The 22180-nt window shown below is 37.2% G+C and overlaps 1 protein-coding gene across 5 annotated transcripts in view; it reads left to right on the top strand.

Annotated features, from left to right (window-relative positions):
* CDK14 (cyclin dependent kinase 14) overlaps nt 1-22180 on the top strand; it is a 599181-nt gene that overhangs the window by 73268 nt on the left and 503733 nt on the right. The gene's annotated exons all lie outside the window — the stretch shown is intronic.

The raw sequence follows: 22180 nt of genomic DNA, 5'->3' as shown, positions 1-22180 counted from the left end.
GAAACTTTTTTTGGAGCAATTTCAGGTTTATAGAAAAATCGAACAGAAATTAGTTCTTGTATCACCTCACAACATCCTCTATTTGCCCTTCCAGCTTCCCCTGTTTTTAACATCTTGCATTTAGCGCAGAACATTTGTTACAATTGATGGGCCAATATTAATTCATTAGTGTTAACTGAAGTCTGTAGTTTACATTAGGGTTCACTGTGTTGTCTGCTATATGGGTTTTGACAAATGTATGATGACATGTGTCCACTGTTACAGCATCATACAGAATAGTTTCATTGGCTTAAAAATCCTCTGTGCTCCACCTGTTCATTCCTTCTCCCTAACCCCTGAACTCCTGCCAACCATTCATCTTTTTACTGTCTCCATAGTTTTGCCTTTTCCAGCATCTTACGTAGTTAGAATCATATAGTATATATATATATATATTCTGTCTTCAGATCAGCTTCTTTTACTTGGCAATATGCATTTTAGGTTTCTTCCTGTATTTTTGTGTCTTGATAGCTCATTTCTTTTTATTGCTGAGTAATATTCCATTGTACTGATGTACCACAGTTTATCCATTTATCTACTGAAGGATATCTTGCTTTCAGATGTTGGCAACTATGAATAAAGCTGCTGTAAACATTTGTGTGCAGGTTTTTGTGTGAATATAAGTCTTGGACTGGTGTCTCAGAATTTAAGAGGTAAGTGGACATTGGGGAGGTCTATCAAGCTAGGTTTTTTGTTTGTTTGTTTGTTTTGTTTTTGTTTTTGTTTTTAACAGCTAGGAAAGTGTAGTTTTTGTCTCTGCCAATGTTCGGTTCTCACCCTGTTATAATGGTGTGGTTAATTAGATGAGCGCTGAGGCTAGTACATAACATCAAAAGATAATACAGGAAAAGGAAGTATTTCTGGAGTAAACTGCACATTCTCATATGTGAAGTCCAGTCTCTAATCCTGAAAGGGGTTTCTTTGAACTACTCAGAACCAAGGTCACATACTGGCTTCCTTGCCAGACACACTGAGGCTGAATTAATCACCTAATTAATCACATACTTTTATGTAGAACCTGAGAATTAGAGTTGAAATACAAACTGAATGCCTGATATACTAAATCAAGTATAAAATACTTATCTGTTTTGTAATTTTATATGAGCAATTTACATGATGACTTCTTTCAAATTGAGGAGAGTAAACACATTACAAATGCATATCTCGTGTATGAACACATCTTTGGGATGTTAATGTGGCTCTTCCTTGCTTTTGAGTAAGCAAAGAGCCATTCTTTCAACACTTCCTGTGGCCACCAATAATTCTGCCAAGGGGTCTGACATCCTGGGAATTTGCCAGCCTTTCTTCGGAGACTGACTCACACTGAAACACCCTCATGGTTTCTAGTGGTCTGTTTAAATCTTCTGGTTCAGTGTATGTGGGTGCTGAGCCAGAACATACAAATTCCCATCTCAAAACTCCTGAGTGGTATAACTTCAAGAAAATAACTTCAACTTTTGTGTTTTAGAGAGTACCAAGCCTATCTCTGCTGCCTGGGGATATTATAAAGGTGGATTAGCCTATGTTTTTAAAGCACTTAAAGCTTCCCAGGGGAAAGTGCCTTGCAACTTGCAGGCATAATTGCTGGCTGTATTCCAGATGGAACAAGGCAAGCAAAGTGCACTCACTTTAAAGCCAAATGCTCACCCTTTTCTTTTGAGAACTCCATTTAGCTCCTTTGTAGAGGTAATGTGTCTTGTATGTGAAAGCATTTGAGTTGTAGTGGGGGATATTTGCATTATTATTCAATATTCCATCATAGTTTTGGACTCATTATCATTTTGTATCTGAACATTTTGTATGATATACAGACATCATACACAGTGGCTCAGAATCTTCCTTAGCCTAAATGAAAGTGGACAGGTGCTTCTCCATATTTCTGAAGAGCACTTACACTAAGCTTCTTGATCCAGTTTTTCCTGTTTACTGGAACTATTCCAGCCTGCAACATTCTGCATGTAGTTCAGAGCATCCAATGTGATAATAAAAATGAGACACATTGAGGAATGGCTTTCTAATTTCTTACAATTATTAATAAAAATCATAAACAAGAAGATTGTTTATATTTATAAAATATTTTTTTTTTATTTCATAGAAAGTTAACGGTTAAAATATCACACAACGTTTCACTGCTCTTGGAGATTTAAGCCTCCTGTGTTGACATCAACAGATAATGTGTGAATTGGAAATAGGTGCAGAGAAGCAGATATTTTTATTTTTCTCCTTTAAAAAATTATTTATTTTTTAATTTACATCCAAGTTAGTTAGCATGTAGTGCAACAATGACTTTGGGAGTAGACTCCTTAATGCCCCTTACCCATTTAGCTCATCCCCCCTCCCGCACCCCCTCCAGTAACCCTCTGTTCTCCATATTTAAGAGTCTCTTATGTTTTGTCCCCCTCCCTGTTTTTATATTATTTTTGTTTCCCTTCCCTTATGTTCATCTGTTTTGTATCTTATCATCCTCATATGAGTGAAGTCATATGATATTTCTCTGAGAAATAGGTATTTTAAACTATTTTCCAAAAAAAATAATTTATGGGGGAGAAATTGGTGTCACAAACATTTGGCTGATTGCAGAGATCACTGTTGCTCATCACTGTTGCTCATTTACTTAATTCCTTCTCTTTTTTGTTCTGTAGTAATAGATTATCATAGTTTTACACTTTGAAAGTGCTTATTTGATAGCCCAGACCATTCACTGTGATAAGGACCTTATTTGCAGTTTGATTTATTTTTGTTTCTTCTTGTTTGAAATATATTTTGTAAATTTTCAGTGATTTCATTTTTTCCGCCATCTTATTACTGTCATGACAGAACTTTCAGTAGTTGATGCTAGCAGTTTCTTAAGTTAGATGTAGAAGTTTAAAACTGGATATAAAGTTTAACACGTGATAGTTCTTTTGAGCATCTTTAGGTCTCTAGTGAAGGGATGGGAAAAATCTAGACCTACAGAAATTCATGCTTTTGGTATTTTTCTGGATCTGTGCTAATACTATAGTTACTAGATGCTAGTGACTATTAAGTGTGTGAAATGTGGGTTATGGGACTGAGAAACTAAATTCTTAATTTTAATAAATTTAAATTTAAATAACCACATGGATATGTGGGTAGCACAACACAAGTGAGTCATTTGGTTACTAAAGGCTTGCCTTAAATTTTATCTTAATGTTCCGGCAGATGTAGCAAAACAACCCAAGTAAAAATTGACCCATTTGTTTACTTTGTGCTAGAGATTTCACTGATATTTAATTTTTATAATCTATAACAACTCTGTGAGCTCCTCTTTTACTGGGAGGGGCCCAAGGCCCAGGGAGCATAAGTAACTCAACCAAGGTCATAGAGATACTCCACCCTTGCTCTTTCTGTTTTGTCACAGGATGTAATTTTGGTTCAAATTGTGACAATTTATTTTGTAGAACACCTCTATTTGGGTTTGTCTGATGTTTTCTTCTGATTATATCAAAGTTTTATAATATTTTCATCACCCCAAAATGGAACTCCATGCCCACCAGCAGTTTCCCTCCAGCCCCTGGCAACCATATTTCTTTCTCCATAGATTTCCCTATTCTGAAGATTTCACATAAATGTAATCATATACTACTATATGGTCTTGGTGATTGGCTTCTTTCATTTAACATAATGTTTTCAAGGTTCATCCTTGTTGAAGTATATATCAGTACTTCATTCCTTTTTATGGTTGAATAATACTACATTACATGGATATGCCACATTTTGTTTACTCATGCATCAGTTGGTGGAGACGTGGATTGTTACCACTTCTTAGTTATTATGAATAATGCTGCTGTAAACATTCATGTACAAGTTTTTGTGGGGACATATGCTTTCATTTTGCTTGAGTACATACTTAGGAGTAGAGTTGCTGGGTCCTGTGGTTACTCTATGTTTAGCATTTCTGAGGCAGGGGTAGTTATTTTTTGATAAATGTGGTTGTTCTCTGTTTTCTCTTATGGTTTCTGTCCACTAGCGAATTAGGGTTGCAGTGGAGTGTAGATTCAAGATAACAATAATAATGTATCTGGTACCCTCCTTTAGTATCACATAAAACAGTAAAAAAATAATCAATACATGTTTTCACATTTCTGCACATACATTTGGGATTAAACAAATGGATGACACTCTTCCTCTTATAACTTTCTTCATACTTTTGTTTGAAAAAAATATATAGATTGGTAGTTATTTAAGCTCTATTCCCAATACAGTGTGGATAGTAGGAGTCTATAGATTGTTGGTAGAATATCAGTTGAAATATGAATTTTTACTTTTGAGTAAGTATTAGAGATAGCTGTAGGGAAAATTTATGAACTTGATACAGGAAAGTTTCTGTTGGTTTATGACACTTTTCTAGGCTTTTACTGTGTTCAGACCCTAAAGGGTTGGGCTACATGCCTCTCTGCTGATCTGTGTGCAAGAAACAGCAGAATTTTAAGGCAATGTAAGCTTTTTTTTTTTTTTTCAGTAAGTAGACATTTCTTGCTGAGATGACAGAAGTCTGAAACTACTTTTTGAAAATATGCATAGTTTAACTCTGTGAATGTTGCCAGAAATGATCTTATTAAAATAAGGTTATGATGTACTTTGGCCTACAAGAATATAACTCTGAATTATAGTGTAGTCAGTTTAAAAAGGAAGCAACAATCCTGAGGTAAGAATCTCCACACTTGTGAACTTTTCCTAATTTCCCCTGTTGAATATAGGTATTTCCGATTGTGCGTTTTCTGTGCTAGGTGCTAAGAAAATCATAAACATATGTATGTTATTCTTGTCTTTAAGGAGCTTATGCAAATGATGATATAAAGCAGAAATGAAGGAAAGGGTTCCAAGAATGATACAAAGGGATGTGGAATGTTTCACGTGGTTCAGAAGGAACTCTGCAGGCTGGGGTTCTCCGATGGGGTGGAATCCTGGAGCTTGGGATTGCATGTGCGAGTGTGTGTGTGTAAATCTTTTGGGTTGACTCCTTGTTGTTTTGTTTTAGGATTTTTTATTTAGAATAGTTTCAGGTTTACAGTACAATTGAGAGGAAGATACAGAGATTTCACATATACCCTCTGCCCTCACACATCATAGATGGCCTCCCTTCTTAAGAAAATCACTCACCAGAGTGGTACATTTTTCACCAAGGATGAGCTGTTAATTGGCTCCTTACAGTAAAAGTACAACCATATTAACTTGGACTCCACTAATTGGGAAATTTTTGTGAAATATTGGGTAATGATTGAGCTTTCATACAATTTTTCAAGAATATTAAATTCTTGCTATTAAAGCATCAATGACAAAAAGTAAATTAATGGCATCAGAGACATAAAGTAAATGTCCCTCTATTTAGGGAAAGATAATGGTTCAAAGTACTTTTGTAATGAAGGAGCCATGTGTAAACATTCCAGCAACATTTATTGAGTGTGTAGAATGTTGATAAAGAACAATGCAGTGGCAAAGAGCACCGATTCTAACATCAGACTTCCTAGAAGGGTCAATCAAGTATTGGCTGTATTATTTACTAGCTCAGTGTCTCAGCTGAGTTATTCAACCTCTCTGAGCCTCACTTTCTTCTTCTTTAATATGGGAATAATAATCATGCCTACTTCATAGCATTGCTGTGATGATTGTATGCATTAGTACATATAAACTACTTAGATTCATGTTTGGTACCTGATAAGCATTAAGTGATAAGGTGTTCCTAGCACTGTGCTAAGTGCCGTGGAGAGGTGTAAGAGAATTTCTGGTGTCAAAAATCTTTAGCAGGTAAAATAACATGTATTGATATATAATATACATACAACTTCAGTGTAATATAACTCAGATAAGTGCATATTTTCTTTCTAGTTGTGATCTAAAATTTGTAATCAATTCAGTGGACTTTCACAGACCTAGCTTGAATCTCTTCAGATAACAGAAAAGTAACAACCTTCCATTTAACATGCTCTGCTGTTTAGACTTTCTCATAAGTTCTGAATGACCTTTCTTAGTTGGGTTAATTTAGTGAAATTTGACTAAGTCCCCTGGGGAAATGTGCACTAACCTTTACCCTCACGTATCTGGTGAATGTACCTATTAGGAGAAAATGCTCCTTTTCTTGAATATTTTCTTATAGCCCAGCTGCAAAACATTGGTTCCTGAGTCTAAGGAGGTAGAAACTGGCAAACCCATGGGGTGAAGCTACTGCATGCATTGCCCTCAGCCATACCACTTGGTACCCAGAGATTGAACAGATGTTGGTCATTGGGTCATTTCCCAGTGACTCTGAATCCTTTCCCAAGAAAATGTTAAGACACAGGTGAGTTGAATTCTATGTCTGCTATAGGAGTCCCGTGAAAACTTTTGAGAGGCTGAGATTTGCTCTTTGAGCGAGCTCTACTTAAAAAAAAACTAATATATTTTGCAGTTTCTCTTGGCAAAAGGTACTTGTAGCTACTGCTGCTCCTTTTCTAGCTTTGTTGTTATTTTAAAAGTGTGCTGAGGGTCACTGTAGTGCATAACTCCAGGGGGCAATATTCATAGATAGTTTATGTACCCCCTGGAATTGTGTAGTGCATGGCATGCACAGCTGTACTCGGAGATCCTAGTGCTGAACTTGGCTTAGTCTTATCCTGAGAACCTGTTGTTACAAGTTCTTTGGAATGTGTGCTGGTTTTATGGGTGAAATTGGGCCTTTAAGTGGACAAGGTCTTGAACTCTAAATACTCAGATAACCCTTGTATTTAACTGCATGCCTTCTGTGTCTGGTGGCATTCACCCGAACTCTTGCTATTATTACCCAGGTTAGTATGACATGCCTTATCACTGTAAGTCATCTGGTGACTGGTTTAAAGGATTTCTAACCCTTGTGCTCTGGGACTTTACTAAGCATTCTTTACTTTTAATCCTGATTTTTGTTACCACAGCCACTGTTGCTGGGATTGAACCTTCTGTTGTCACTTGAAAGTCTGGGGGTTATAAATGTATTGATGCTTTTATACAAGAGGCTGCTCTATCTCCTACTGCAAGACTGACTGGCCTTCCAGCTGCTCGAGGCGGGGTCTTGGGGTCTGGAGCTACTGCACCAGCTGCCCCAGGAGTCATCAAAGCACTCTCCTGCATTACAGTAGGATTAAATATGCTATTTGCTAGAGCTGTGTCTGGCAAGAGTCTTAGAACACTTCCAGGAAAGAAAAACAAAATTGTATTTCAACAAAGGAGTAAGAAAAATTGGCACTGATCTCCATGAGGTCACCTCACTTGGTGCAAAAAGTTCTGACCAATTTTGTAGGTACTTTGAGGAATACACTCAGCTTGTAATTCTAACTTTGGGAAATTTGAAAAATAGCTATTAACTTCTGGATGATTGGAACTAGGATGTTATATTTTACTCATATAGGTTACTATTAATTTATATTTATTAATCAACAAATTAGATCACTGTTCGTGCCCAGATTTCCACCCCACCCCCCCACATGTTTTGTAGTTTAGGAGTATTGTTGTGCAAGCCTGTTGATTTAAACCACAGACATCTAGAACTGGAAGAAATTCTGATACCATTTTTCACAAGCTACTCATTTTATAGGTGTCCAAGCTGAGACCCTGGGAAACTAGATGACTTGTGCAAAGTGACAGAGCAGATGGGTGGTCGAATCTGACCAGCACCCACGCCATTCTGTGCCAGTGAAACATGAGTCATACTCCCTTGTCTCCCCATGTCGGATGCCCTTGAAGAAGCCAGGGACCTGCCTGGGCATTTAAAGAACCCATCTGTGCAACTGAGGTGATTCTCATTTCAACACTTGATTTGAATGATATGGAGGGATGGTTATAAAAGACCCTAGGACGTACTAGAAGAGTGATCCTGCAGTTACTTAACCTCTCCGTGCCTCAGTTTCCCAAACAGTAAAATCGCATTTACTCCGCATGCAAACTCAAGGATGCTATGAGCTAATACTTAACAAAGCACTCACTGTACAGTGTTTGAAACACAACAGGTGCTATGTGACCATGAGTGGTTAAGATTATGTGCTGGAAGTGGCCTTTTAATTTTTTAAAACCCAAGTGTAGGAGAGGTGGCATCCATAGAGAGGTTTAAACAGTCATCTTGTGATTTTGCTTATATTAAGAGTTTGAAAAATGGAGAGACTTTGGCACCAGATAATCATAGTTTGGATCTGGGCTCCTGTTCTTTGTAGTTGTTTGACCTGAATCAGCTCTTGCCACGGTTTATCCAGGTAACCACAGTTTATCCAAACACCTGCCAGTGTCTTCATCTCTCTTTTTCTCATTCACTGGTTTTAATCTCAGCTAGCACCTCTGTGTTAATGCTTTCTGCCTCTGATCTCTGAAGGAAAGCCATTGTTCCTTCATCTCTGTTGTTGTAGCATAAGAAACTAGAGATATCCCAGTCCTTGAATTTTTATTAGCGGAATTTCTGCTTAAGATTTCTGGTCATATTCTTTCATTCAGAGTATCTCTAAAAATTCATTACAACCTTCAATCACATTTAATAAAGCGAAAACAAATTTCTGTCATTTTCATGGTTCAAGAGCTCCTTGATAATGCTTGCATTTTATAGTACTTTTCTCCACAGAATAGAAATTGCTTTTAAAGAAATCTTTAGTTTTTACAGTTACAGAGTCTAAAGCCAGTGAAAATTATTTACACTATCAATCCGGAGGGCTTTAAAATATAATATTTTGTAATATGTGTTTTGTAACACATGTAACAGTTTCTTATTTTTCACATTCTGTGTCAAAACTTTCTAAATGAATTTTTCTCTGTTGCTTAAAATTATGTTGTTAATAGTATTTAAAGGCCATTCATTCATTCAGTATTTATTACACATTGTGGCAGGTGCTATGCTAGGTTCTGGGAGCATAGTGAATGGCACAAATTTGGTTTTAACCCTTAAGTAGCTTAAAGTCTAACTGAAAGTAGGAAAAAATGGTCTGGGTATGGGTAAGGAATGGTTAAGGTCAGCGGAAGTTGCTAAAGTGTACTAGTTCTGAACTAATGAATATTAAAGAAAAAATGTTCAAGATGCTGTGAAGACAGGTCAAGACACATGTATTTTTTCCTCTATGATTGTTTACTTTTGCAAGGACTGTAATGATTTATTTCTCCAAACTTTATGTGGCACAGAACTCGAAGGATCTTAGATATTTTTCTGCAGCCATCCGAATCTGTGGCACATTTAACCCATGGAGCATAGTGGTTGAACTTCAGTGTGCAGCAAATCAAAGGAAAGGAAAAAGCATGTTTCCAGAACTTAAGATCACAAGCAAAGACAGGGTGACTCTTCTCTTTCCATTAGAAAATGGACAACTCCACAGTTAGATGAATTTTTGGATGCCTTTACTCTGTGTTAGATATTTATCTGATAATTATGACGTTGGATTGTCACAGATAATCCCCCACCTGAAGGCAAAAAAGAACAAGCAAATAATCTCCTCAAGTTCCCCTTGTTTCTCTATAGCTGGATATTATGAAAGCCATACTCACATCCAGCATAAAATGTTTTCTTTGCCCTTTTTGAAAGAGGTAAGAACTTAATACATTTGATAAAGTTTATCACTCGTAAATGTTTTTACGGCCTTTATCTTCAATTGGACATTACCTCCATGCATCAGATTGATAACCCATTGCAAGATCATAGCAATACAGTCTGTTCTGTGCTTGAGAGAAATTGTACAGATCTGAGGGAACTTTACTTTTGAGAGTAAATTCTGATAAATCTCAGTTGATCAGCTTAGCTCCATCTTGGAATCCTAAAATTTTTACTCAAGGAAAAAGAATCTGAAGTCGCATTTTACTTAGGCAAGGTCATGATTCAACTGCAGCAATTACTGCATTTTATATAATTACATCCACCAGATGCCTGGAGAATCTATTTGCTTGTTCTTTTTAATTGGTGGATATTGTTTTTATTGTTAATTATCCTGTGTTATGTATTTAACTTGATAGACTGGATACATTTTGGGGGGTGATATTTAGATCAGCATAATCCTACTCAGTAAAAGTAAAACCAGGCATCATAGTCCACATTGCCTGAATGTAAATGCACAAAGTGCAGGGTGAGTGGATTGTTTCTTATATTTGGAAGGCTCATCTAAGGGGAGGGGGTGCTGGTATTTTTCATTTCTAGCTGTTTATATTGTACAAAAATCTGAGCTCAGTATTGTCAGATCTTTACAAATATCTAGGAAATCAAGAAATTCAAACTTCATGTTAACTCAGTAGATTTTTGAATATTCTTAACTAATTAATTTATTTTTTCTTGTAAGGGCACAATGGATGACAAACAAACCAGTTAAAAAGAAAATCTCTAGTCAGGCAGCAAGGGGACCATTTTTAACCTCAGCTGCACTCAAGGTTGATAATTGAAAGTCCAAGACGGGAAATGACGACAGAGTAGCTTTAAAAAAATTTTTTTTAACGTTTATTTATTTTTGAGACAGAGAGAGACACAGCATGAACAGGGGAGGGGCAGAGAGAGAGAGAGACACAGAATCGGAAGCAGACTCCAGGCTCTGAGCCATCAGCCCAGAGCCCGACGCGGGGCTCGAACCCGCGGACCGCGAGATCGTGACCTGAGCTGAAGTCGGACGCTCAACTGACTGAGCCACACAGGCGCCCCCAGAGTAGCTTTTAAGTAACGAGGGGACATTCTTCAAGCAGCAGTATACCCTGGAAGCTTTCTCTTCTTTCTAGACATCCAAGCATCAGGGGGAAAACAAGAGATTCTGTAGAGGTGTTTCCCACATGTGCATTATAGGAGAATTGAACATTTAAAGATTTCTGCATTTTTAGCTGATGGTAGGCTGAGTTGGAATAGTAGTAATACTGCTCTAGTGAATTACACCTGGGCTAAATTTCAAATCATTATAAATGTGGAAGAGGAAGCTGCTTCATTTAGCAAATCAGGTCTGATGTGCACATGTGACTTATCCAGAGCATATCATCATGCTTCAGCGTAGATGTGTATCTACTCAGGGAAAGCTAAAGGAATTACCAGCTTGACTACATAACTCCTCTGTTTAGTCCTTTGGTGGCTTTCCAAACTTAGTAGCCCAGCAAAGTCCTTCTCTTTCTGACCCCTTTCTGCCCCTTCGGCCTCATCTTCTGCCAACCCTCATGGCCTCATGTATTCCTGTCTTTCAATAATAGGGGCTACCTTCAGTTCCCAAATGCTTTATGAGTCCCTTTGCTTTTGCATCCCTGTATCTGTTATTCCTGCCTTGAATATAGTGTTGTCTGGTTAGCTTCTCTGATTTCCAGATTCAGCTCAAATAGATTTTTGTAAGCAAAATATTTCTTATCTCTAAGTCAGCATTTCATAAGCTGTAGTTCAGGGTGGATCTTAAAAAACAGACAAAAATGTATTAACGTCAGGCTCAGAAGTGATTCTGATTCTTTGTCAAGGGTTGCTGTATAAATAAGTGGATTTACATGAGTCTCCCAAATTAAGCATATTATAGCCCATTTTGGATGACTCATAGTACACATGGACATTTTAACGACTTTGAGAATTAGTGTAGCAAATGTTTAACTTTGTTTGACCCAGTGTTTCTCAAACTTATTTGATAATGGAACCCTTTTGTTTGAGAACATCTGTTCCTGTTTTGTGGAATGCCTGATTTGGGAGTATAGTTTTGGAAAATAGTGCCTTAAAGTATGGTTTTGGTTAATAAGAGGAAGTATTTTAGGAAGGAATGTCCTAGAAGTAATGGAAACATCAGAAAGATTTTGTCCATTTCTTTGAATGGATTTCATGACTTGGTTTGAGTATGTCAATACTTACATTATCAATGGAGACCCTTTAGTTCTGTGGCTGGCCTAATTGTCACATAGTGTCCAAAAACAAAAATTGCAATTTATATTACAATCTCTTAACAATTTTTCTTTGAAAAATTTCAAACACATAAAAATAAAGAGGAGGGTATGTTGAACCCACATATACCTATTATCCAGCTTCAACAGTTACTAATATTTTGTGACTTTTATTCTTTATCATCTACCCTCTTTTTTTTTGCTGAACTATTCTAAAGCATGTCCAAGACATCATGTCATTTCACTTTTACACTCTTCAGTGTGCATCTTCATAAAAGAGAATGTTGCCTTATATCACCACAATACTATTGTTGCACTTATGAAAATTGTAATAATTCTTTGGTAATGTCTAATATCCAGTCTGTGTTCAAACTTAAAAAAAATCAAGGTATAATTCACTGTACCGTAAAATTCACTCTTCAATGTGCAAGTCAGTGGTTTTTAGGATATTCACAAAGTTATGCAATAATCACCACTATCTAATTCCAGAACATTTTTATCACCGTCCAAAAGAAACCTGTACATTAGCAGTCACTCTCCATTTTCTCCTCTCCCCACTAACCTAATTTCTCTCTCCAGATTTTGCCTGTTTTGGGCACTAGGTGGTCTTCTGTGAGTGGATTTGGGATGTTTCCACTTTTTGGTTATTACCAAAAAAAAAAAAATGCTCTTGTGGATATTCATGTAAAAGTTTTTGTGCCGATATGTTTTCGTTTCTCTTCTGTATATCCCTAAGAATGGAATTGCTGGGCCATATGGTAACTGTATGTATAATTTTTGAGGAACTGCCAAACTGTTTTGCAAAGTGATGGCAACATTTTACATTCCTACCAGCAGTATGTGAGGATTCCAGTTGTCCACATCCTCACTGATAACGTGTTACTGTCTGTTAGGTTTTAGCCATTTGAGTGGATGTGAAGTGTATCTCCATTGTGGCTTTGGTTTGTATTTCCCTAATGAATAATGATGTTGAGCACCTTTTCATCTGGATATTGATCATTTGTATATCTTCTTTGGAGAAATAGGTATTCAAATCCTTTCATAGTTTTTAAGCGGGCGGTTTGTCTTTTTATTATTGGGTTGCAAGAATTCTTTATATATCCTGAGTACTAGTCCTTTATCAGATATATTGGTTGCAAATATTTTATGCCATTCTTTGGTATCATTTCATTTTCTTGATAGTGTCCTTTGAAGCACAAAATTTTTAAATTTTAATCAAGCCCAGTTTACCTATTTTTTTCCTTTTGTTGCTTGTGGTTTTGGTATCATACTTAAGAAACCATTGTTTAATCCAAGGTCATGTAGGTTTATGCCTATGACTTTTCCTGAGAATTTTACAGTTTTAGCTCTTATAGTTAGGTCTTTGATACATTTCTAGCTAATTTTGTATATAGGGTAGGGAAGGGACCATACTCTTAAGAGTAAAATGTTAGTTTCAGCCTTCAGAGTGACCTAAGAAGATAGTTATTTTCCCTTTGTCTCCATCTCCTTGTGTGCCCCACCCTCCATTCCAACTTTTCCATCCTTACCTATCATGACATAATTCATTAGAATCCATTTGTATACTATGGAGTAGTATAATCAGAGTCTATGAGAGGACAAAGTCTCTATTGCACATGTGATTACATTTAATTAAGCAAACAACCACGTTGTAATGGACATCTGCTGTTTTTGCTTTTCTTGCCTACTCTTTCTGTTTTTCTGGAAATGACACTTTGTGGAGTCCCCTCCGCACAGTATCTGTCTATAGGCTGATCTTACAACATATACTCCTGTTCAAGAAGTGGGCAAATTGTGCTGACTTGGTTCAGAAATGGAAACAGACCCAAAAAAGGTCATGATTGAGATACCTGTAATGTAGTGGGAAAAGAAAGCTGGTATAGCTGGCAAGTTCCACTATCTTATTGCCAGAAAGAGGTCTGCCTGTTTGTAAAGGCAGCATGAATGGAAAGGTGAGCTGAGAGATGGCTCCTTAACCCTCATTGAACAGCTGAATGTAACTTTGCCTGAAGCTTTCAGATACATGAGTCTGTATATTCCTCTTGAGTTTGCAGCTGAAGGAGTTGTGGTTGTTATAGACAGAATGCTAGAAGCTGAAGATACTTTCTGCTTTCATGAACTTGCCAACCTAGAAGGGAGATAGTCTTTTTGGTATTTCATATCTTCTGTTGAGGCTTGTTGCTAAGAAACAACTCCTTTCTTAACAAAAGCTGGTCGGTTTGCAGTAAAATTCTCGAGGAAAATGTAAAGAATAGGGGAGAATTTATGTGCATGAGCTTTTTGTTTAGCAAATTGCCAGCTGGATGTTTTCATCATTTCAGTTTGGTACTCGGACTACACTGGAATGGCTGGATGGCTGCCATTTTTCATCCAGATGGTCCTCCCTGTGCCTGTTAAGTCAGGCGGGAAGTTGTGGTCCTTGTGTAGATTGGCAGCACACCTATTTGCAGCACACAGGATTTCCAGCATACTGAATTTGAGATGAAGCAATTATTAGAGTCACAGATTCTTTTTTTCTGCCTCTTAGGAGATTTTTTTTTTTTTAATTTTCTTTACTGAGCTACCGTTTTTTCTCCTCTGCAATCTCCGTAATTAGAAGGTTTTACAGACTCACTGTAGCTTTGAATGAGATTATCAGAAGTACGTATGGGAAGGTTAAGATTTAAGCAAACATAATAAAAAAGAAAAGTTAAAAAAATTTTTTTTCTAAAGAAAAAAATTGAGGCTAATATTTGGTGCTGTCCAGTGGTGGGCACTTAAAATCTTTATACAGAAGAGGCTCAGAAGGGGAAATCTATGTGGCAGTCAAGATGACTTATCTTGAAGTTTCATTTGGAGAGCAAGACTACATTTTCTCGCTTTGTACATTATTTGGGGTGATGAAAGGGGGGATAGCTGATGGAGCTGTGGGAGGAAGGGTAATGTTCTTTCCTCCCTCTTCTCTGGGCAACTTTGGTATGTACCACCACTGCTTATTTCTCGGATCTTTCCCAATGCTCAGTGGCATTGTTTATAATGAGCTTGCCATTCTTGTGGTTATCAAACTTGCCTAACAAATCAGGCGTTCCTTTGGCACATTTACTAGTGGTATGTAAAAACAAAAACTAAATCAGCATGACACGTGCTCACTAAAGGTTTGCTGTCTAAAACTGAGGATGACACAAAAGGACAACTGTGTTGAAGCTCGGCTGTAGATTATTCTGTTCTCTTTGGTGTCCAGGAGCCATTTGTCAGAGCTTTGAGAATAGAATAGCCTGTCAGTTATCCTCATGTTGAATGTAGTTTATTTTGGGAGATAAGTGGGAGGAAAAGGTAACTTTTCGAATTACTTGGACCTTGCGTGAAAAGGTGACTGGAAGAGGTGAAATCTGAATAAAGCAGGGACATAAGAGTATAGGAATATAGAAAATCATTTATTTAGGTATAATTCACATACTTTGTAATTCATCCATTTCAAGGATACAGTGAGTGGATTTTAGCACATTCACAGAGTTGTGCAACCATTACTCCAATAAATGTTAGAATGTTGCACCTCAAAAAGAAACTTCATGGGTTTTACCATCACATCTCAATTGGTCTTTGCCTCCTCCCCTCCCCCAAGGCCTAAGCAACCTCTAAGATACTTTCTGTCTCTCTAGACTTGCTATTCTGGACACTTTTTAAAAAAAATTTTTTTTAACATTTATTTTTTTATTTTTGAGACAGAGAGAGAGAGAGATCATGAACAGGGGAGGGTCAGAGAAAGAGGGAGACACAGAATCTGAAACAGGCTCCAGGCTCTGAGCTGTCAACACAGAGCCCGACGCGGGGCTCGAACCCATGGACTAAGAGATCGTGACCTGAGCTGAAGTCGGATGCTTAACTGACTGAGCCACCCAGGCACCCCCTGGACACTTTTATATAAATGGAATCATATAGTTGCAATATGTGGCCTTTTGTGTATATCTTCTTTCATTTAACATAATGTTTACAAGCTTCCTTCATGTTGCAGCATGTATCAGTATTGCATTCCTTTATTTTTACTTTTATTTAATTTATTTTTTAAATTTACATCCAAGTTAGTTAGCATGTAGTGCAACAATGATTTCAGGAGTAGATTCCTTAATGCCCCTTACCCATTTAGCCCTTCCCCTCCCACAGTCCTTCCAGTAACCCTCTGTTTGTTCTCCATATTTAAGAGTCTTTTATGTTTCATCCCTCTCCCTGTTTTTATATTATTTTTCCTTTTTTACCCTATATTCATCTGTTTTGGATCTTGAAGTCCTCATCTGAGTGACGTCATATGATATTTGTCTTTCTCTTACTAATTTTGCTTAGCATAATACTCTCTAGTTACATCCATTTCGTAGTTGCAAATGGCAAGATTTCATTCTTTTGGATTGCCGAGTAATAGTCCATTGTGTGTGTGTGTGTGTGTGTGTGTGTGTGTGTGTGTGTGTGTGTGTATACCTCATCTTCTTTATCCATTCATCCATGTTGGACATTTGGGCTCTTTCATACTTTGGTTATTGTTGATAGTGCTGCTATAAACATTGGGGTACATGTGCCCCTTTGAAACAGCTCAGCTGTATCCCATGGATAAATACCTAGTAGTACAATTGTTGGGTCATAGGGTAGTTCAATTATTAATTTTTTGAGGAAGCTCCATACTGTTTTCCAGAGTGGCTGCACCAGTTTGCATTCCTACCAGCAGTACAAAAGAGATCCTCTTTCTCCGCATCCTCACCAACATCTGTTGTTGCCTGAGTTGTTAATTTTAGCCATTCTCACAGACGTGAGGTGGTATCTCATTGTGGTTTTGATTTTTATTTCCCAGATGATGAGTGATGTTGAGCATTTTTTCATGTGTCAGTTGACCATCTGGATGTCTTCTTTGGAGAAGTGTCTATTCATGTCTTTTGCTCATTTTTCACTGGATTATTTGTTTTTTTTGGGGGGGTGTTCAGTTTGATAAGTTCTTTATAGATTTTTGATACTAACCCTTTATCTGATATGTCATTTGCAAATATCTTCTCCCATTCTGTCGTTTGCCTTTTAGTTTTGCTGATTGTTTCCTTCGCTGTGCAGAAGCTTTTTTTTTTTTTTGATGAGGTCCCAATAATTCATTTTTGCTTTTGTTTCCCTTGCTTCTGGAGACATGTTGAGTAAGAAGTTGCTGTGGCCAGGGTTGAAGAGGTTTTTGCCTGCTTTCTTCTCGAGGATTTTGATGGCTTCCTGTCTTAGGCTTAGGTCTTTCACCCATTTTGAGTTTATTTTTGTGTATGGTGTAAGAAAGTGGCTCAGGTTCCTTTTCCTGCATGTTGCTGTCCAAGTTTTCTCAGCACCACTTGCTGAAGAGACTATCTTTATTCCACTGGATATTCTTTCCTGAATTGTCAAAGGTTAGTTGGCCATACGTTTGTGGTTTCTCTATTTTTGGTTTCTCCATTTTTGGTTTCTCTATTCTGTTCCATTGATCTGAGGGTCTGTTTTTGTGCCATGCATTCCTTTTTATGGCCTAATGGTGTTTCATTGTATGGATATATCATATTTTGTTTATCCATTCATCAGTTGATATGCAATTGTGTTGGTTTCACCTCTTGGCTATTCGGAATGCTGTTGCTATAAACATTTGTGTATACGTTTTATTCTTGCATGGATGTAATAACAAGTCAGTGGGAAACTATTCCAGCCAATATGTCAGAAACATTTAATTTGCCATAGTTTCCATGCTGATTGACCTTTTATACCACAAAAACTGTGATTTACTTCTAAGGAGTAGATATAAAATTCAGGAAACTGATTTTATTTCAAGTTATGGAGCTGGAACTTAAAGTGGTTCCATTCTGAGGAATTATTAAGTTTATTTCCTTATACACAGCTCTGTCCAAGACAGTGGTTCCCACACTCTTATCACCTCACTGTGCCTCGGGGAGAGGACATTCTTCCCTCAGACACTGTGAGGCTCTGTGCTAGTGATTTGCAAGGAGCAAGGAGGGGCAGTAAGTAGATGAAATTAGCAGTGTGTTAAATACCATCATGGGGTACCAGTGATTAGAGAAAGAAGGGGGGATGATGCCCTTGTCCTGGAAGGGACAGTAAAGACTTCACAGATGTCACACTCAAATTTGAGTTTTTAGAAAATGTGAGCCTGGATTTTTGCCACATTATAAAATAGTTTAAATTTTTGCTCACTAATTTTTTGTTACCATCATAATCACTATTGTATAGTACTCGATGTGAATGTGTGTATTTTTTTTAATGCCACCCATTCCCCTTTTGATTAGAGAAGCAATATAAAATAATGTTTACACAACAAACTACTAAATCTTGTCAGTTGAACAGAATTAAAACGTTTTTCTATGAACTTATATTATTGCTGCTGTCTTCTGAGCTATTTTGTATTTATATTTTGACTAGCTTTTTCATTTTGTTAACCAACTACAAAACAGAAAACCTGGAGTGGAATAGGTGGAACTTTATGTGGAAAGATGAAGTTCTTGGTGTTGAAATAAAATATTTTACTAGAGTTTAAAATCTTAGTTCTAGTGTTACCATTAATGCAGATTTTTACACAAGTTTTCTCAGTATACTTTCACTATACAAATGACATTTTATTATTATTATTATTATTATTTTTATTATTATTGTTATTTTTGAGAGAGAGAGAAAGAGAGGGAATGTGAGCAGGGGAGGGGCAGAGAGGAAGAGGGGGACAGAGAATCTTAAGCAGGCTCCAAGCCAAGTGTGGAATCCACCACAGGGCTCGAAGAGGGGCTCAAAGAGGGTCTTTGATCTCACAAACATGAGATCATGACTTAAGCTGAAATCAAGATTTGGATGCTTAACCAACTGAGCCACCCAGGTGCCCCTGCACATGACATTTTAAATGACAGGTTACTGTTTAGTGAACATGAATTAATTATTGTCTTATTATAGATGTTATGAAAATTGCTTACTTCATTATACTAAAGCTATAGAATTTGGAAGAAACTCTTAAAATTGATTAGTCCATTGCCCAGAGGGACACAGTAGATGGTGCTTGTTGACAAGATTTTTTCTAGAAGTCTCTGGCTTCAACATGATGATTATTCCAACATACGTCACCACACTGGAAAAAAATTGTATGTAAATAACCACAAGTCCATCTTTCATAAATCACAAAACTGTAAACATCAGTCCTTATTTGTCATGTAACACATGGTTGCTTTGCTTTCATAGTTACTACTGATTGCACCAATAAAATAATGGAATACTATAATTGATGTGCTTTAAGTATTTGACATCCACTGAGTCTATATCAAAGTTAAAACTCATTTTTATAGATATCAGGGATCTAATAAACTGTATTAACAACTTGTTTGTCACTCCATATATACACTATAAAAAACTATGGTTTTTTATAGACTGTTCAGTCATGCTGATTGCATTGGAATGAATGCTTTATTATGGAAACACTCTGACATTTGGGCATTTAACTAAGTTGGCTGTCTTGGACCTTCGTTCTATAGTGAGAAAGTCTATTGTTCATAATGAAGAGGGCTCTAAAATTGCAAGGAAATTTTGAATGAGGCTTATGAAAAGGCTGTTTCCAAAGATAGAACAGTATTTTTAAGAATGTGGTTATCTATAGCAAGAAGAAAAGTACAGCCTTTAAAACAAAGCCGTGTGTTCATTATCGGACTGTGGGTCCGCCACGGTGGGATCATGGCGTAGAGTGGGCAGAGTTGGGCCTCTGGCCGGTGGAGGTGGCTAGGATCACTTGGTGGGATTGTCAGTTTAGATTGGAGGTTTCAACCTGAACAAATCCTATCAGTCTAGACAGATCATAGTCATAGCTTGAGAAAGACAATCAGGTAGGAAAGGTCGAACCACAAATTCCTCTAGAATAATATAAAAGGTGAATTTCTGTGGTTGTAGAGATGTGCAAGGTGAGAAGAGAAATGAGCTTTAGACTAACTTCAGCAGCTTAATTTGCTTCCATAATTATACTTGGAAATGGGATGGTAAAACAAATTTAAACTTTTAGATTTATATGTTTTAGGGATGATTCTCTTCTCAGAGGGCTAAAAAAATATCGTAAAATGCATAATTGTGGTCTGTGCAAGCATCTTTTCCCAAAACATTTCATCTAGGCAGTTTTACAAATAGTGAATAGAAACCATAGTTACACCTTTGCCTCCCCTAGGAAGCACTGCCCCTCCCCCTCCCCTGCACATTGGCAGCTCCAGACCTCCTGGAAAACCCAAGACTGCTCTCAGCACCCCCATTCTAGCTGAGGGACCAAGCCAGGTACTTCACTAAACTCTCCTTCCCTGCCTAGAAGGGCATTCCACTCCAGTTTGAAGGTAGAACCCAGTCCTGTCCATCTGGGATTTATTTTGGTACATGGCATAGAAGAAGTTTTAAATGGTACTGCTTCTCCCCAGTAGTTGATTTTAGGAGCCCCATTTATTGAGTACAGTTTATTCTTATTACGTAGTATTTGGCTATGGTGGGGGTAACCATATGGGCTTATCCATATCATGGATCTCATTAGTACTGAGATGGGGTTGGCGAGGGTTTTGAGGATCAGAAAGCCTGGAATCCTGCCCATTCAACCTTCCTTTTCCACATACTAACCTTTTATATATAGTAGCATTTCTTTTCTTCAGGTGTTATCTTCCATTGATCTGTGTGTGTATTCTTTTGCCAAAACTGCTTTTTTATTTATTATAGGCATTGTAATACTTTCTAATTCTTGGTGTGGCTAGTCTGGCCTTTAATTCTGTTTTCAAACTTCTTTTATTTTCTTCTGTTTGGATGCTTTGCTTTTACAGTCTGAATATAACCCCTCTCCCTCCCCCACCCCTACTCCCAATGTTGGCATAGACTATAACTTTTTTCTTGAAATGTTAATTTGGCTGTTGCTAGCAAAGTAACAGTAGTTAATTAGGAGGTATCATGAAGTTGATAGGAAAGGACTGGCTCTATAAAATAACCAGTCAACTGTAACTCTATTAAAGGGTTTATATACTTAACTTTTAAATAGCATCTTCTTGAATTATACTCAGAAATAGAACCAATTGAATACACCAACATAATTTGTTCTCTTTTTTGTGTATGCAAGGAGATACACAAATTGGTTATTTTCTGTATGGGTTAAGTATCAGCAACTTCTCTGTGAGCTTATAACATGATTCAGAGATTGCAGAAAGATGCAAAACAGAGAAAGCGAACCTATCACAGCAACCATGATCTCGTTTCTATAGCTATTAATTTCTTTACATTCTGCTTGTTTTCACAAACATTTCAGATTGCTTTAATAAAAGTCCATTTTTAATAAGACCTAAAACAATGAATGCACAAAGAAGAAAACTAGGAGGGGATGGGTGGTGAGGCTGTATGCTAAGAACTTTTGGTGAGGCAAAGGTCCTGGAAGGTAAGGTTAGCAGAATGCACAGCTTGTCCAGAAGGAAAACTGGGAGACCAGTCTAAGAACAATCTTTGTAGATTCATTCACTTATTTAGGAAATAATGTGTTGTTGAACACTTAGTGTCTGTCTGTCACTCTTTTAGGCATTGGAAATGTAGTAGCAAATCAGATGCAAACCCAGCCCTCATAGAGCTTAAATTTTAGTAGAGAAGCAATAAACAAACAAAATATACAATATATGTGGTTATGTGTGATGGTAGCACTTGCTAATAAGTAAAGGAAATTATGTTTGGAAGGGAGATAGGAGGTGTTTCTGTTGGTGGTGGGAGGGAAACTTACCTTTTTGATGGAGTGGTCAGGGGGGACTTTTCTGAGAAACTGACTTTGGAAAAATGACCAGAAGACCATGCAGGAGTGGTCAGGGGATGTCAGGGGAAAAGAAGTGCTGACAGAGGCAACAGCTAGTGCAGGGGCCCTGGTGTGCTTGTCCTAAATGCTTTACGGCTCTTCAAATAAAAAAGGGCAGAGCCACAAATAGAACCAAAGAAACTAGCCATACATGCTGTCTGATTTTTATTCAGTTTTATACCAGGTTTTTAATGTGCTCTGAGTTTGCAACACCTTGAAGAATGAGAAGAAATGGTGTATATAGGTACCAGTGTACATTTTGTTTTTATTTACCTGGACATAGACCAGTGGGGGAAATTCTAGCAAACATTTTAGGCTATACTTCTAAATTTGGCATGTTACTGTTTATTTTAGAAACAAACAAGAAAATTCTGACCTCTCCAGATCCACTTGGCATTATAAATACTTAGACAAATACACACTAAGAGAATATTGTGCTATCAGCCTGTGAACTCTGTGGTTTGTAATCTTGTTTACACAGTCAGAGTTGCAAATAATGATCCCTGAAATATAATTTCCTGTCAT

This window comes from Acinonyx jubatus, chromosome A2, assembly GCF_027475565.1.
Source record: "Acinonyx jubatus isolate Ajub_Pintada_27869175 chromosome A2, VMU_Ajub_asm_v1.0, whole genome shotgun sequence".
In the NCBI taxonomy this organism is placed as follows: Eukaryota; Metazoa; Chordata; class Mammalia; order Carnivora; family Felidae; genus Acinonyx; species Acinonyx jubatus.
This window is presented reverse-complemented; position numbering and strand designations above follow the sequence as displayed.